We start from the raw sequence: 18,504 nt of genomic DNA, 5'->3' as shown, positions 1-18,504 counted from the left end.
AAGTCAGAGAATCTCACTGGATTTATAGGAAGGCTATCAATTGTGGAGCTTTACTTTCAAATCTTTTGGGGTCTCTTGGGTATTACCTGAGAAAGTGCTTGACCTTTTGTTTGGTTGGAGGAATTTGTTGGGTAAGTATTCTTCAGATATTTGGAACCTAGTGCCATTATGTTGATGTGGATTATTTGGAGGGAGTGTAACAGATGTATGTTGTTTTAGCCTCATTTGTAGGCACTTTGTTTGATTGGTCTCAAGCATGGGGATTCACGACTAGTTACTCCATTCTTGTGTTTATAGTCTCTTCCTTATTGTACATAATTTTTTGTTTTCTTGTGTAATTCTTTTGGCTGCTTCGTGCTTTTTGTATATAGCCTTTTTTTCAATAAAATTATTCTTATAAAAAAAATGGATCTCCTAAATATTACAATTTGAAATTCATCATATATATTAAAATGCCTGTCTAAAAATTTATTTTCCTTTCTTCCTTCTTTATATAAGTATAGAAATGATGTTCATCTATATATATATATATACACACATATTTGAGGTGCTAATTGCATTTCTTACCTTGCAGGAAAAGGCTTGAAAAGCCTTCACGACATAAGGTTTTAGAGAAGGTAGTTGCACAGTGATATTGCAGGTAATGATTCTACTATGTTGCCCCATTTCAAATCTTGCCTACCATGTTCGCTTTGTTACCTCTGTTCATCTGCTTTAATATATATTGCTGATATTGGAGATTTTTTTTGTCCTGGTATTTAAAATGTGCATTTTATTGTCTAATTTTTAACATTTGTTTCTTCACTTCTTTTGCATAGTTTTCACATGAATCTACACAGGCAATGCCACGATGTTGAAATGATTTTATGGTTTCTTACATTATGATTGGTAGGATGAAGCGTAGAAATGAGATTTTTTGTATCTGCTTGTGCTAGGTGGTAGGTAAAGGCTTTGTTCACCATTGTACCTTGGTTTGGATGTTTTATTGTGAGTTCAAACAATCAATTTTAGAAAGCCTTTTAAAAACCCACCCCACAACTCCTCCCCCCTTTTTCATTTTTTCAGATCTTTTATGTAACACACAATTGTAGGGTCCATTTGGTGGGAGGAGAAATAGTAAGGCGAACCATGTGGGTAGCCCAAATTAATCAACGCAGATATGATTTTTCTTCATTCTTTTTGTCACCGTTTGTAAAACTTCCTTGTTGCCTAAATTATTTTGATGAGTAAAGAGGACCATCTACTTCTTGTCAAAATAAATTGAATCCTCTTTCTTGTTCATCACTTTCCTTTTGGTATCGATGGAGAATAATGTTTCTAAAACTTGAATTAGTTGTATGGATTAGTGTCCTGGTTCTAATCTTTGACTATTTTTCATATAACTTTCATTGCTTTGGCAGATTTGCTGGAATTGTTGAAGGAAAGATAATTGGAAACCCACTTAAGTCTTCTAGCAAAGTTTTTGGATTTGAAGATAGAAGAAATCGTTATTGCTTAAACATCTCCTAGAGCTTGGTGTAACTTCAACGGTTGCTATATTTATCAAAGGAATGCAATTATGTGGGTAAACATGAGGACTCCTTTTAGAATAGTCAGCACCATTTGGTTTTTTGGTTGTGTCTATTGAGATTTTTGTATCCTTTAGAGTGGTACACAAAATTTAGCACTTCTGCTACTTTAATGAGCCTTACCTTTCACTTCTATATTATATTCACATATGAAAGTTGTATGGTGAAATTTCACACTCAAAATTGTGTTAACTTATTTAAAATTTTTTCCTGTTTGTTTGTTGAGAAGCAAGGGTCAATGTTGGACCCTGTCATTAGCATAGGAAGAGTGTCCTATGAATAACATATTTCATGATATATATATATATATATAATGGGTTAAACTTGTATAATTTAGGTGCCGTATATTAGGTTTCCCGTTCTCCGATTAAATTCAGACACTTTTTGAATTTAATTATTATTAGAAAAGATGACGTCATTCTTATTTTATTGGTCAATGCAGCCAAGTGTTTAAATTCAATTGAAAATTTTAATGTACTGCACCTAAGATATTATATCTAAGTTTACTTATATATTATAGATATTTGCACTATTATTTATGCTCCAAAGACCGCTTTTACCTCTTTGAGGCCACCAACAAAAATGTAATGGAGGATCTTAAGACTCAGGGAAAGCAATGGGGGAAGGATACATTGTCATAGGCTGTAATAGTTGATTATAGATTTATAATGTTTCTTTGTGTGTGCTTTCATGCTTCAGATTTTCAGATGGCTGTAATACCTGTTTCCCACAGCCTCTTGCACTGAATTCATCACACCCAATCAAATGGTGTGATTCTTGCTCTATTTTTATGCCCTAAATTGGTCTTGCTTATGCTGGAAGGAAGCTTTTGATATGGACTTTATGGTTGAACTGTTCTTTCTAGAAATGCAACTTTCCGAAAATTCAAAATGTGAGGACGCATATGGAGAAGATGTCATGTATAGCTGGTTAATTATTCAGTATGCAAGTTTGTCATTCCCTTTTTATGTTGCTAGTGAATTTCTCACTTAGTGTCCGTTTGACATAATTAATTTTGCTAACTTATTTTGGTCATTTTTAGGTTTTGGGGGTATTTTGGTCATTTTTTGGATTTCAGGGGTATTTTGGTAATTTTCTGGGTTTGAAGGGCATTTTAGTCATTTTTTAGGTTTTAGGAGTATTTTGGTAATTTTTAGGTTTCGAAAATATTTTGGACATTTTTTGGATTTTGGGGGTATTATGGTAATTTTTTGGGGTATTTTGGTAATTTTTTTTAATTTCAAGGGTATTTTGCTAATTTTTAGGTTTTACGGGTATTTTGATCATTTTTAGGTTTTGGGATTATTTTCGTCAATTTTTAGGGATTTTTAAGTTTCAGGATTTTTAGGCTTCGGGATTGTTTTGGTCATCTTTTAGGTTTCGAGGCATATTTTGGTCATTTTTAGTATATCATGTTTCGGGTGTATATGCTATCTCTCTCATAGCAGCTGGGTCCCACACAGTTATGGGACCCAACTGTTGTGAGAGAGATGGCATATACACCCGAAACAAGATATACTTTTTCCACATTTGGATGGTACATGGCTATAAATCCTCCATGTCAATTGCCTTGCAACACACACTTTGGCTTTGACTTTTCTAAAACTTTATTCTTCTCAGCATATCTGATATCACACCCCACTTTAGCCTCACTTTGGCCTTTTTCATTTTTCATTTTTTGTTTTTTATTTGTTTTTACTTCGGTGGCTTCTCACACCGCTTGGCTCTCTTATTTCTTAATTTCTTTTCTTTTCTTCTAACGCCACATCGGTCTTTTGGAAATGGAAGGGAGAATTCCTACTGGCTATAAAGAATAAGGGTTGAAGACGCTCAGAATTGTCCGCCATCCATGGGGTTGAGATTTAGGCAGGACAAAGTCTCATAGCTGAAGAAAAGAAAGAACCAATCGGTCACGAGTAGGGTGGTCTCACAAGAAATATCATAGTAGATTTGTGGTAGCCTGCTGCTTATAGCCGTGGGACTTGTCGGTATTGATGTTGGTGGAGCAGTGTTCATGACGAAGATAAGCAATGCCTTGTTGAAGGAAATTGATGCCAAATGCGACAATAAGGTGTTCTTTGCACCAGCTCGATAAAGTTAGATGCGACGCTCACCTTGGTGAGTTAATATATATATATATATATTTTTTTTTTTTTTTGGCCGATCTCTCGAATTTTTTGGCAACATGTTGAATGAATAGCGTCGTCGATTGTGTAGGTTGGCTTTTCCTTAGGAGATCATAGAAATACCGCGATGTACTGACCCATAAGGTTGAGTCATTGTAATTGAATCTGAATTTCATATTGAAGAAGACTCTTTATTGATTCCGATAGTCACAAGACATGGAAATCAGTTCGTAGCACGACCGTGCCTAATATTGAGTTGGCATTGGTGTTGGAAGTAGAAGTAGCATACTTGACTGTAGATTTGACTTGGGTCTATAGGAGAAGATGATAATGAATGAAAGGCTGTCTTGAACCTTTATGAAAATTGTACCACATTAAGGATGCTTCAATTTGCTTGAGTTGCTTAATTGTTGGTTAATTTGATGAGATTATGTTTGCTAAGATTTGTTTCGATGACGCTGTAACCACGAGCGATAAGTGATATTGCTGGCCGTATACGCATTTGAGATGAAATGGAGTGAAAATATCACTTGGCGATGTAGTATAAGGGTGTCATAGCTGCTGTATGTGCTGGCACTAGTAGCCCCCAGTATTGTGTTATCGTGGCGAATACGAATTAAAATGCAGAGTCACAAGTTGCTGTTGCTTCATGTTTGTTGTGATGATGAGGAGAGTGTTGGCGAAACCATTATTGATGATTCCATAGAGCGTCTATTATTTGATCGTGGTATTGCCCATCCATAACAGCCCTTGCGTCTTGGGCCTTGATAGGACCAGATTGACCATGATAGCATGAGAGGTCGCCTTGTAAAATAGCTGTTGTGTATGCTAAAATGATGAATGGCATAACTTGTAAGCAAGTAGGAGATTCCTCTTTGTTGCGTGGCTATAAAAAAAATGTTCAATGAAACGTCGTTGTGTCGAGATGCTTTCGCTTGTGATAATGTCGCAGCTCCATTTGTTTGAGAATGAAGCCACAAATTTCTTTAGCAACATAAAATCTATTGTGGGAAGTTAAAACTCATTGCCAACCCCATTTCATGCCAATAGGGATTATTGAGTGCGCTGCATTGCCGTCTTGCATAGAATAAGTGTACTTTGGGAGATACACCATTGTTGAGTAGGAGTTTTATAACTCACTTAATAAGTCACATATCTTCTTCATTTTCTTTTCTGGATTGCATATAATAGTATATTGAGCAAGCCGTACTATGGTTTCTTGTAGGATGACTTTGGCTTAGAAAATTGTGGTGCTATCGTTGGGACTTTCATCCACGAGGCCAATCTCATTACCAATGCATCATTTTCTGAGGTTGAAGCTACTACGAACAGCAACATAGAGCTGCAATAGATGGAATCACGGCCGCTATTAGTAACTTTGAACCCTTTTTGGTTCGTTTCTCACTTACGGCTTTGAAGTAAAGAAGAGAGCGACTGCAAGCCAACGTCCCAAAGATGGTGATGTTGGATAGGGACTACGACATTGCTTCAACTTTTTCCTTCGCCTCCTTTTTTTTTTTTTTTTTCGATTGTCTTGTATTGAGCCCCAAGCTTTGAAAGTTCGAACTAGTTGAAGTGTGTAATAGGACTTGCTGTCTTAAAGACATTTTCTCTTGTATTTTGCCTTTGTGGACAGCCCACTTATGTATAGAGCAACTCCTATTTAGTTGTATTGGTGCCACTTTGAGTTTGTACTATCATGGTTAGTTGACATAATTTGCATTTATATACAAAACAAACATATATGATATTTGGATGTATATTTTGTATTTTGGAATGAAAAATTAATTTGTACCTCAAGCATTTATATGCTTGTAATTTATACCTTGAGAATGACTTTGTACCTTTCGTTGATAGGCTATGAACATGTTTTTGTTGTGAAAACAACCCATGTATGGCTCTGAGCATTTGAGTATGTTGAGGAGAGCTTGCTTGGAAATGTCATGTGCACCTTGTGATTGAGTAGCATAATTTTCCAGATTATATGCACTATTTTCTTGAGAATGACTTGTGCTTGAATTGGGTAGCTTGTGAATATGGTTTTGCCTTTGCTTGGGCAAGTTAGTTGATGTGGATGTGGATTATTTGGAGGGAGTGTAACAAATGTATGTTTGAGGATTTGGAGAGCACAGGGAGGGGACCATGTTTTAGCCTCATTTGTAGGCACTTTGTTTGATTGGTCTCAAGCATGGGGATTCACAACTAGTGACTCCATTCCTCTGTTTATAGTCTCTTCTTTATTGTACATAATTTTTTGTTTTCTTCTATAATTCTTTTGGCTGCTTTGTGCTTTTTGTATGTAGCCTTTTTTTCAATAAAATTATTCATGTAAAAAAAATGGATCTCCTAAATATTACAATCTGAAATTCATCATATATATTAAAATGCCTGTCTAGAAATTTATTTTCCTTTCTTCCTTCTTTATATAAGAAAAGAAATGATGTTCATCTCTCTCTCTCTCTCTCTCTCTCTCTCTCTCTCTCTCTCTCTCTCTCTCTCTCTCTCTCTATATATATATATATATAGATATATACACACACATATTTGAGGTGCCAATTGCATTTTTTACCTTGCAGGAAAAGGCTTGAAAAGCCTTCACAACATAGGTTTTTAAAGAAGGTAGTTGCATAGTGATATTGCAGGTAATGATTCTACTATGTTGCCCCATTTCAAATCTTGGCTGCCATGTTCACTTTGTTACCTCTGTTCATCTGCTTTAATATATATTGCTGTTATTGGAGATTTTTTTGTCCTGGAATTTAAAATGCGCTTATATTGTCTAATTTTTAACATCCGTTTCTTCACTTCTTCTGCATAGTTTTCACATAAATCTAGATAGGCAATGCCACAATGTTGAAATGATTTTATGGTTTCTTACATTATGTTTGGTAGGATGAAGTGTAGAAATGTGATTTTTTGTATCTACTTGTGTTGGGTGGTAGGTAAAGGCTTTGTTCACCATTGTACCCTAGTTTGGATGTTTTATTGTGAGTTCAAACAATCAATTTTAGAAAGCCTTTTAAGAACCCACCCCACAAACTCCTCCCCCCTTTTTCATTTTTTTCAAATCTTTTATGTAACACATAATTGTAGAGTCCATTCGGTAGGAGGAAAAATAGTAAGGCGAACCATGTGGGTAGCCCAAATTAATCAACGCAGATATGATTTTCCTTCATTCTTTTTGTCACTGTTTGTAAAACTTCCTTGTAGCCCGAATTAATTGATGAGTAAAGAGGACCATCTGCTTGTTGTCAAAATAAACTGAATCCTCTTTCTTGTTCATCGTTTTCCTTTTGCTATCAATGGAGAATAATATTTCTAAAACTTGAATTAGTTGTATGGATTAGTGTCAGGGTTGTTTTGGTCATCTTTTAGGTTCCGGGGGGTATTTTGGTCATTTTAAGGTTTCAAGGTTATTTTGATCAATTTTTAGGCTTCGGGGTTATTTTGTCCATTTTTTAGGTTTCAAAGCTATTTTGGTCATTTTTTAGGTTTCGGGGGTATTTTGGTCATTTTTTGGATTTCAGGAGTATTTTGGTCATCTTTTAGGCTTTGGGGGTATTTTGGTCATTTTCTGAATTTCAAGGGTATTTTGATAATTATTAGGTTTTGGGGTATTTTGGTTATTTTTTGGGTTTCAAGGGTATTTTGGTTATTTTTGGGTTTTACGGGTATTTTGGTAATTTTTAGGTTTCAAGTGTATTTTTGGTCTTTTATGGACTTTGGTGGTATTTTGGTCATTTTTTGGGTTTTGGGGTATTTTGGTCATTTTTTATGATTCAAGAGTATTTTGTAATTTTTAGGTTTTGGGGGTATTTTCGTCATTTTTTGGGTTACGAGGGTATTTTGGTCATTTCGTAGGTTTTGGGGTTATTTTGGTCATTTTTAGGTTTTCAGGGTATTTCGGTCATCTTATAGGTTTCGAGGGTATTTTGGTCATTTTTTAGATTTCAGGAGTATTTTAGTCATTTTTAGGTTTTACGGGTATTTTGATTTTTTTTGGGTTTCAAGGGAATGGAGTGATCCTATCCCGACGCTTTTCAAAGCGCTGGAACAGTTGGATCCTATTCTAGCGCTTCAAAAAGTGCTAGGACAGGTCTCTCTCCATAAGGGAATAGAGTGATCCTAGAAAACGCTAGGATAGGTCTCTCTCCATTAAACATTTGATGTTTTTGAGAAAAGAGAAGGGGGGTGGGGTTGTTGGATTGAAGGGTCCACCTATTCCAGCGCTTCGAAAAGCGCCGGGATAGGATCACTCCATTCCCTTGAAACCCAAAAAATGACCAAAATACCCGTAAAACCTAAAAATTACCAAAATACCCCTGAAATCCAAAAAATTACCAAAATACCCCCAAAACCTATAAGATGACCGAAAAACCCCAAAACCCAACAAAATGACCAAAATAACCCAAAACCTACAAAATGACCAAAATACCCCCGAAACCCAAAAAATGACCAAAATACCCCTAAAACCTTAAAATTACCAAAATACCCTTGAAACATAAAAAAATGGCTAAAGTACCCCCTGAAATTAAAAAAATGACCAAAATACCCCTAAAGTCCATAAAATGACCAAAATATCCTTGAAACCTAAAAATTACCAAAATACCCCCCCAAAACCCAAAAATGACCAAAATACCCCCCAAAATCTAAAAATTACGAAAATACCCCTGAAATCCAAAAAGGACCAAAATACCCCCGAAACCTAAAAATGACTAAAATACTCCTAAAATCTAAAAAATGGCCAAAATACCCCAAAAACCTAAAAAATGACCAAAATACTCTCGAAATTTTTTGGTAATTTTTTGGTTTCGGGAGTATTTTGGCCATTTTTTTGGTTTTCGGGGTATTTTGATCATTTTATGGGTTTCAGGGGTATTTTGGTAATTTTAAGGTTTTGGAGTATTTTGGTCATTTTTTTGGTTTTAGGGATATTTTGGTCATTTTTAGGTTTTTGGGATATTTTGGTCATTTTTTTGGTTTCTTGGGTATTTTGGTCGTTTTGTAGGTTTCGTGGTTATTTTGGTAATTTTGAGGTTTTGGAATATTTTGGTCAATTTAAAGATTTTAGAGTACTTTGGTCATTTACACTTTAGGGACATTTTGATAATTGGGTGTTTTGAGCTTTACCCACAATAATTGGATTGGATTGGGTTTGGGTTAGAAGTAATTAGTTATATTAGTTTTAATGGGTAAATGAGTTTTATATACCCAGCCCAATTAAAATATTAAACTATATTTTAATTTTGTTGGTCCTCGAGTCTCATCTTACATTTATTTTTTAGCTATTACATTATATTTTGCTAATTATGTGAGGGATTATATTTTATTAATTTGAAGTATTAAATTAAAATATATTAAATTAGTTTGAAGTATTAAATTAAATTAAATTTTGTTAAATTGAATTATTAAAAAATATTTTTATTAATTAATATAATTTATTTTATTAATTTGTACTGTTAAATTATATTTTATTAATTTGAAGAAATCTTATTAATTATTAAATTATACTCAATTAATTTGTAGTATTAAAATATATTTACATAAGTAATTAATTATATATGTTATTAATTAAAATATTTTATTGACAAATAGTATTATTAATTTAATTTAGTATTAATATAGTATTTGTTAATTTGTAGGATTAAATTATAATTTATTAAGACGATATGAGGCGCTCATGTCTCGAATGCTTATAAGGTGTGTGGTATAAGCTTGGAGTGCATTTGAAAGTGCGGTGACTTTTAGTGAATTTGGTAATGTCAAACCAATGGTATGCCATCACCAAGAGTTATTTGGTGGCATTTCTTCCTCCTTTAGTATTCTCAATACTACTCGAAGATAAGTTCTGAAAATTGGGGTCCTTCCATTTGCTATATAGAGGGCAGAACATGATTTTTCTTTGCCGAAGATATGTTGTGCTGCAGACAACGACTCCATAATTTGCTAACTTGCTTCTAATTTTAGGACGATGATCGGCTAAGCATTGGAGATGTCGATATAGGGTTGCTTCATTCCCAGCACAACAAATTATTTTTTTTCATGCTTTGGTTAGCCTCTTTGTCGAAGATACATGGTACCACAAACAACGGCTCCATACTTTACTTGCTTGACTTCTAACTTTGAGATAATGATGGGCTAAGCATTAGAGACGTTGGTGTAGGGTTGTAGCATCTCTAGCACAACAATTTCTATTGTTAGCCTCTATGCCGCTTATTCCAAGTTTCCACATTATACTAAGATTCCACTTAAAAATCTTTGGAATGGATTTTTAGCAACCAGCTTGTGATTTTTGAGCTGTTTGACATCAATGTTTAAAGCGAGCTCTAGCAAAGCATTCTTTAAAGGTGCATGCCAAGAGCAATTTTCTTGAGGATGGCAACATTGACGCTTCCCTCTTCAAGCATAATCTTGAATTCAAGAATGATTAAGGCGTTGGCATGACTTGGAATGCATGCATTTGTCACGAATTGAGATATATGAACATGTCATGGCTTGGCGCGCACGGATCAACCATGATTTTGGATGCATGAGCTCGTCATAGCTTAGTGTGCATGAGTGTGTCACGACTTTAGTAAGAGGGAATTGAGTTTGGATTTCCTTTGTTGTTGGGTGCTCCGAGAAGGTTTCCGTTTCACCTTAAATGCAAATGTGATTTATATTAGTAAACGATAGTCATGGCTATGCAAAGTAGCACAAACAACTTGTAGAAAATATTTTGATTAAAAAAAAAAAAAAAACTTGAAGGATTGAAATGGTTCAAGCAATATATAAAAAAGATAAATTAGTAAAGAGAAAGCTTAGAGTCTTATCTTAAGCATGCTTTGCCAATAGCATATCGCTCGTATGACTTCAAGACCAGATTTATGAAACATCGCTACTTAAAGACTTGGTGTGTCGAATATCTAGCGACTTGCGGTGGGCTTAGCTATGACCTTTAGAAATTTGACGAAGACTTTATTTAGAGGTAACGCAAAAAATATTCAGCTCCAAAGGGTTGCACATAGCATCAAATATACTCATCCCAAAATGAGTCAATCACTGGCAACAGCCCTTATATGCTTGGCACTAATTCAACAACAATACAACTCAACAATAAAGGACACGTGTTGAGAAGATGTTGAGAATAAGCTTTTAGCCATTGTCGTTGGGGTTCTTGGTTTGAAATTGATGTTCAAGGCTTTGCATTGTTGATTATTGGTCGGAGTCGTCATTCCCTTCGTGGTTGGACTTGTGGCTTACCATTTTTGCATTTTCAAGCTACAACAAAAATTTTTCACAAATATGATGTAAAGCAAGAGATATAGGATGATTCATCCATAGGAATGATAGCTAAAAAAATAATATAGATGAGTGGAAGAAATTTGTTTTCCTTGAATAAGAAAGTTAATTCTCCTCCCATAATTCACTTCTTAGGTGGCTTCTAGAGGTTGGAGCGATTTTGTCACATGATTTAGAGCATCTCTAGCACTTCAATGAGCTAAGGATAGAAGTTATTTCAGCTTAACTACACTATGCTCTTCTTACGCGGCAAAGTATCATACAGTTTCTCTTAGAATGACAAGTTGGTGTGAGCAACATCATCCTTTCGTTGGTTTTGCATCTTCGAATACATGACTTCTCTTGTTTTAGCTACTTGACTCCCCAGCAGAGTCGCCAAAATATCGGGGACGTTTTGCGACAAGGGCCAAAAAAGCGAAAACGGCCCAAGTCTCCCCTTGGGTTCTTTAGAAGTGTTTATTATGGAGAATCAAGCCCAAAATTCCAAATGTATAATGAACAAAAGGCTAATGGTGCTTTGACAAGAGAAAATCAAAATGCTAATAACAAAAGTGCAGAAAAAAGTATATAAACATAACAGGTCTGAAACTTCGATCCATAATCACCGAGAAGAGGAAATTGAAAGAGGTTATGAGGAAGAGAGGGAAGGCTCCCCTGTACCCATAGTTCCACCCCTAAGGTTTAGAATTATGAGAATGTTTCCTGACTTAATGGGTTTTTGCTCTCAAGTTTCAACTCTATGGGGAAAACGTGGTTTAACAGGTCTGAAACTTCGACCCACAGTCACTAAAAAGAGGAAATTGAGAGAGGTTGTAAGAAAGAGAGGAAAGATTCCCCTGTACCCATATTTCCACCCCCAAACTTTGGAATTGTGAGATTATTGACTGGCTGAATGGGCTTTTACTCTGAAATTTTAGGTTGTTCAGGGGCCTTTTTGCCCAGCCACTGTGATCCGTTAGAGGGATGACCTTACTAGGCCCGGGTTCTTTTTGGGGAGTTGTGTCCAGAACTCAATATTAGGCCACATGGTCCAACGGCTATCAGTGTATTTTTAAGCCTACAAAATCATTAAGGCCAAAATCTACGAATCACGATAATGGTTGAGTAAATATGTAATATGTGCTTGATATGATAGCTTTGATTAGTAGTTGTAATAGTAGTTGAAATAAAATAATTTGTATTTAAAGATGAAGTAAGCATGGAGTCAATGATGTAGATTTAAAGATATGGAAGCAATGTCACTTATTTTTGTATGGTTTATAACTCCAGTTGTATAGCATCACTGAGCTGATAGGATTCTAGCAAAATGTTAGCGGTAGAGGCTAGTTAAGCTTGCCCTTCTTATCATGCATTTAAATGAGTTAAGCCTTGGTTAATAGTTGTAATAATAGTTGGAATAAAGTAATATGTATTTAAATGTGAAGCAATTATATACTTAATGATGTAAATTTAAAGATAAGGAAGCAAAGTCACTTATCTTTGTATGGTTTATAGCCCCAGCTGTATAGCTTCTATGAGCTGATAATGTCCCAGCAAAGTGACCTCAGCGGTAGAGAGGCAGTTTGCCATGATAACTTCAAGATTAAGGGAAAAAATAGGTGCAACTGGAGGGAGAGAGAGTATGTCCAGCTGTGTATAGGGTCTAGTTAAGCTTGCACGTCTTATCATGCGCTTAAATGAGTTTTCTCCTTGACAATGCTCTTTTAGTTTTTATGAAGTTATGAATAGTATTGCCTTCCATGAAAAGGGCTTTTGTATGGAGTATATGTGCCTTCTAAGAGAAAGATTTTGATATGAGATCTTGGTGCCTTCTAGGAAAAAGGCTTTAGTAATAGAAGTTCATGTCTTTCATGAGAAGGGCTTTTAGTATGAGCGTTTGATATCTCTTGAGAAGTGTGGAGATGGTAAAAGATATAGATGTTTTGTGAGATGTAATATATGATATATGGAAGTATGAGAGATATGAAGGTTAAAGATAGTAAAAATGTGAGATTATAACCGCTAGAGAAGTTGTAGAGATTACTTTTCAAGAGGAAAGATTTTGTAACAGAAGAGCATGAAGATATGTTTAGGTATTTGGAGATAGAAGTAGTGAGATAGGTGTATTTTCTAAATATGGAGAGTGGGAGAATGAGTATAAGAGGGGTAATAGTGTTGTAGTGTGTTTAACAATGTTGCTTGGATTTCAGAGTGAGAAAGTATGAGAGTGGAGCTTAGAAGAGTTGTGGTGTGTTATATGTAATGGTGTAGTAAGTGTATATGAGACTGTGTAAAAGAAGTGAAGAAAGAGATGTTTAGAGATATGAGCAACAAGATATATGTATTTTCAGAAAATGGAGAGTGAGATGAAGAGTATAAGAGAGTAATAGTATTGTAGTGTGTTTAGCCAAGCTGCTGGGATTTACTGCTAGGATTGTATGAGGGCTTATGAATGGCTTTTAGGAGTTAAAAGCTGAAGAGTTTAGTTCCGAATTTGAAAACTAAAAACTCAGAAGTTCAGCACTTCATTAAGAGCTTAGAAAGATAATCCAAAGAAGAAAGAATAGGGAAGCTTGTGAGAGATTTCCCCTCCATTGGTGTCCCCTTAAGGTGTTGATGAAGGGTCCCCTTTAGAGCTGAGTTTAAGGGGGTATTTAAGTAAAGAATATTAGCCAAAATCTATCCCAAATAGCAATGACCTTTCAGAGAATCCATCTTAAGATTTGGCCGAAAATGGTATGTTTAGCTTTAAGGTATTCTTATTATTTCGGGTAAGAGCTGTTGGGGAAAGAGAAGCAGAAAATGAAAGTATTTTGGCAAGAAAAAGATAGTTACTTTAGTTGGTTTTGGATTTAGCCAAAAGTGAAAAAATCAATAATGCTTAGGTTGCTGGGTCAACTGTCACAACTATTCTGAAAAGGCTGTTCCAGCTGTCAGGAAAAGCTATGACAGCTATCATGAAAAAGCTATCCTAGCTGTCAGGAAAAGCTGTGACATCTATCATGAAACAGCTATTTGCTTTGGGCTGAAGCCAATGAGGCCAGATGGGTCATTTCAGATTGCTGGAGAGGTCATTTCATAGATTTGGCTGAAAAATGGTAAGATCACTTTCAAGGGTATCTTGCTATTTTGGGTATAGCTGCTGGGATTTCAGCATTAAATGGTTGATGATATCACTTCCAGCCAGGTGTCAAGTGCTGAATACACTGGTAGGGTTTAGCTGGAAATGCTTCTCTTTTCGGGTGTTTGTGTTTTTGGTCCAAGGTTTCAATACAACACATTTCTAGCAAGTAATAGAAGGATTGGTTGAAAGTCAATGAAGTTTTAGAGATTTGGTCAAGGCCTCATTAGGTTGTGACATAATCTTGGTGAGCAAGAAGAGTGCTTAATGCTCTGCTCTGACAGCTAGCAGAAAAATATATGGTCTGATTGTGGCAGACAGCAGCTGGGTATTAGAGATATCATGAATATTTTGTATAAAGAGAGATAAAAGATAGCCAATCAGCTTAGGCCACGTGTTTGAGTTGGATTTTAGTTGAAAGAAGTAGTGTAGTTTATGTAGAATGATATAATGAAATTTCTAAATTTGTATAGCAACAGCTAAGGATTGAATGAAAAGTTATTCTCCCAGCAGTTAGATGGCTGGGGATATTGAGTATTTGTCACATAATGAATATTAAGCATTAGGAAAAGAACAATAGGGAATTTTTTCATCTAAAGTATTATGTGATAAGAAATGCTTATCATATATTACCCGCTACACACGGACTCATCAAAATTTAGGAAGTTGGAGAAAACACGCCAAACAACATGTCTCTTTTATCAACTTTAAACCGCTAGAGCTTTACTGAAAATATTTCTTGGCCTTCCAAACCACGACTCCCAAAATTTTCCCAAAGTGACTTATGAGCTTGGATCATAAACCGAAGGTGAGATAACGTACCTCGAGTTTTGTTGTCATTTTGTGTAAATATGGGCTCTTGTTGAAGAAGCCACTTACCATGAGTGTAAGAAAGGTAATATAGGCCATAAACTTTGATTCATTGCTTAAGCCTGATCCATATGTTGATGTTGATGATGTCGTGGGGTTATTATCCCAATTGATGAAGAGGAAATGTGGACCATGAATCCACCTCTTGAAGTAAGGATCTCGCGGGCCATGTAAGCCCAATCCATGTAATTGAATGAGATATGAGCTTATTTTGGGTTTTAAATAGATTTACCCAAAAAATAATAATATGTTGATGTGACATGGGTTGCCAATGAAGTAATACCACGTGGGCCCAAAAAATGGTCCTCAACACATGTATATAGGTAAAACGTGGTTAGTTGATTTTTAATTAGGGTCTTTTGTATTGAACTTGAGGTGTTGCTAATTACTGGTTTTTGAGTAGTGGAAGAGGATTTTATCCCCTATGATACTAATTTGGTGTTTTGACTTAGGTTGCTTTTGTTTAGGGAAGAATTTAACATACTTTTAGTATGATTTTGGAAATAAAGTGGCTGACTCCATTAGCTATTGTTTCCTTGTCATTGTAGGCTTTTGATAGCTGCATTTGGTGGCTACAATAGGCTAGCTAATTAGTTTAGGGTCAGCTGTGTTTTGGTGTGGAAAATGGAGTTAGGCAAATTAAGGGCACAGTCACCCAGAGCATAAAAGTTCTTTTGAGGTGAAAATTTTAGATACAAGACCTCCTCCATGAGCCTAAGGTGCTACCAGTGTCCCTTACTCACTTATGTTGACACCCCATTTTGCAACCCGTATTTAACCTCACATGGAGTGTAAAAGGGTAATTTTGTATTAGAAATATACATCTTGATTCTGGCTACTAGATTCTTAATCTTATTTCACTAAAATGATCTTGATGTTGTAACGATCAAATCAACTGGTCATAAGCCTTAATCGGACCACCAGATTGAAAGTTATCATTAAATCAAATTTTAATGGTTGAGATGCACTATCACAAATTTAGTCCTACTATATGTGATTATGAACAATTGATTTCAATTGGTTATAAGTGTAATCAATTTGAGATCAATGACGTGTCATAATTTGATTGGTTAGGACTACATTTTATGGTGAGGTTGCATATACCTAATTAATTAGATAGTTAAACATTAATTATTCAATGAGTAATTTGTGCAATTATCTTTTAATTAGAGTAAATTTAGAACCAATTAAGTCTGAAATGAGAGTGATTAGAGCCATTTAATGTTAATTGGGAGCTAATTTGGGACCTATTAATGTTAATTGTGCTGAAACCATTTTCTAACAAATGACTTCTGCTCACCATTTCATCAATATCTCTCAGAATACTTTGAATCTGTGAATGAGGTTAATTTTTCCAGAAACTAGACATCTGGAGCTTCAATTTGAGCACAAGAATGAGGCAATTCCGATCAGAATTAAGTCAGATATGATTTTTCAAAATTAGCTCTCCAAGCTGTTACAATAGCTACGGGAAAACCGAATTTTGGCCTGCTCCCTACTCCCACCAATCTTTCCATTTAATGCACCAGATTTTCCTCAAGGCTAAAATGAGGTCTAGGTTCATGATCCTTATCAACCCTCATTAAATGGCCTTCCATTCATATTCCCTCCACCACTACTATATAAACCCTCACTTTCCTTCATTCCAAAACACACAAAAACTCCTATCTCTTCTCCTCTCTTGAGTTCTAGTGAAGTTTAGTAGTCTTGTCATATCTTGGTCTTCTTAAGATTCAAAGAATTGAGTGAGACTTACTCTTCCTTTCCTAACTCTTCTTTTCTTCCACTCTTAGGATCTCTACCAAGAGTCTCATCTTCTACCATATGGATCTTGCATGAAGGTACAATCCCTTTCTGTAACTTGTTTCTTGTGTTGCTATGATGAGAATTTAAGATTAAAGCATGATAATGATCATTTAAATTCCTTTGAATATGTTTGAATGTTTTTAGTTGTTCTAATATGTTCTTCATATGTTCTTGGTTGTTCATCACATGTTCATGCATAAGACTAATTTTAATCTTAAATTCACATCAAAAATATGAAAAATATGTTTGTTTCATAATTCTTTCAAATCTTTGAATCTAAGATATCACTAATCACACACATTCACTAGAATTTATTTTACTTTCTGTAACTTGTTTCTTGTGTTGCTATGATGAGAATTTAAGATTAAAGCATGATAATGATCATTTAAATTCCTTTGAATATGTTTGAATGTTTTTAGTTGTTCTAATATGTTCTTCATATGTTCTTGGTTGTTCATCACATGTTCATGCATAAGACTAATTTTAATCTTAAATTCACATCAAAAATATGAAAAATATGTTTGTTTCATAATTCTTTCAAATCTTTGAATCTAAGATATCACTAATCACACACATTCACTAGAATTTATTTTTCAATCCAAATACAATGCTTAGTAAATGGAATTAGGGTTTATCACATGCACACACATTAAATTCAACATGCAAATTGATTGACATATTAGATGATATGATATGAATGTTGGCCACCATAGTCTAGAAAACCGATTTCACCAGGCAAGGTGGGTGCCTAACACCTTCCCACCTTGTAACATAGCCTCCGAACTTAGATCAAGGGTTAGTAGATCAAATGCTTATCCTTATAATTTTCAATTTTTAGATTGTAACTAAGAAAAAAAGCCATGTACTTTTATTTTAGATTGTATCTAGGGCCAAAGCCATGTAATTTTCCTATGATCAATGTAAATTCAATTGAAAATTAATAAAATGAGGAATTTTTCAATTTTGGTTTTCTTATTTATCCCAATAATTAAATAAGTGGTGACTCCATTGTAAAACCCTTAATCTAAAGGGAAAAATATAACTAGTCGAACCTTCATTTTGAGAGGCAATAACACGACTCCACTCATTCATGTGGGTTTGGCCCAACATTCATTACAACAGTCCGGGGGCGCGGTCTCTCACAGCTTGGTAGCACGCATGGGTTGGGCTCATGCAAAAAGTTCGAAAGAAACCGACTCATACCCTCCAAACCATACTCCCTCAATTTTTCCAAATAAGTCCCATGGGCTTGGGTCATGCTTAAAATAATAAAATATAATATAATACATGAATTGAGTCCATAAGGAAGTTGGGCTTGGTTGAATCGGGCTATTAGAAAATGTGTTGCAAAAATGGATATCAACAGCAACAAAAAAGAAGGTGGTTTTCTAAAAAGACTACGTGACTTCATATACTGAAAATGAAATTATTACAAATTTAGTACAAAATCAATCATAAATTATTTTCAAGATTCAAAAGAACATCAAATTCATTTATGATAAATGATTAATTTGATTTTGTAAGATAGATACTAGATTTATTTATTTATTGCTTGAATAGTTTGATTTTGTATAGTATATCTATTCTTAATTTTAAGTATATTTTCCTCTACTAAAATATAACATTGTTTTTTTTTGGTTCCCACTTTGGTTCCTTCAAAATTAAAATCTTAATTTTCTCATGACTAAGAAAGGCAATGTATATGGGTTTTAATTAACTCTATTAGTAAAATTTCTTGTTATCAACACCATAA

The sequence above is a fragment of the Quercus suber genome, unplaced genomic scaffold, assembly GCF_002906115.3.
Source record: "Quercus suber isolate HL8 unplaced genomic scaffold, Cork oak 2.0 scaffold_65, whole genome shotgun sequence".
NCBI classification, from domain to species: Eukaryota; Viridiplantae; Streptophyta; class Magnoliopsida; order Fagales; family Fagaceae; genus Quercus; species Quercus suber.
This window is presented reverse-complemented; position numbering follows the sequence as displayed.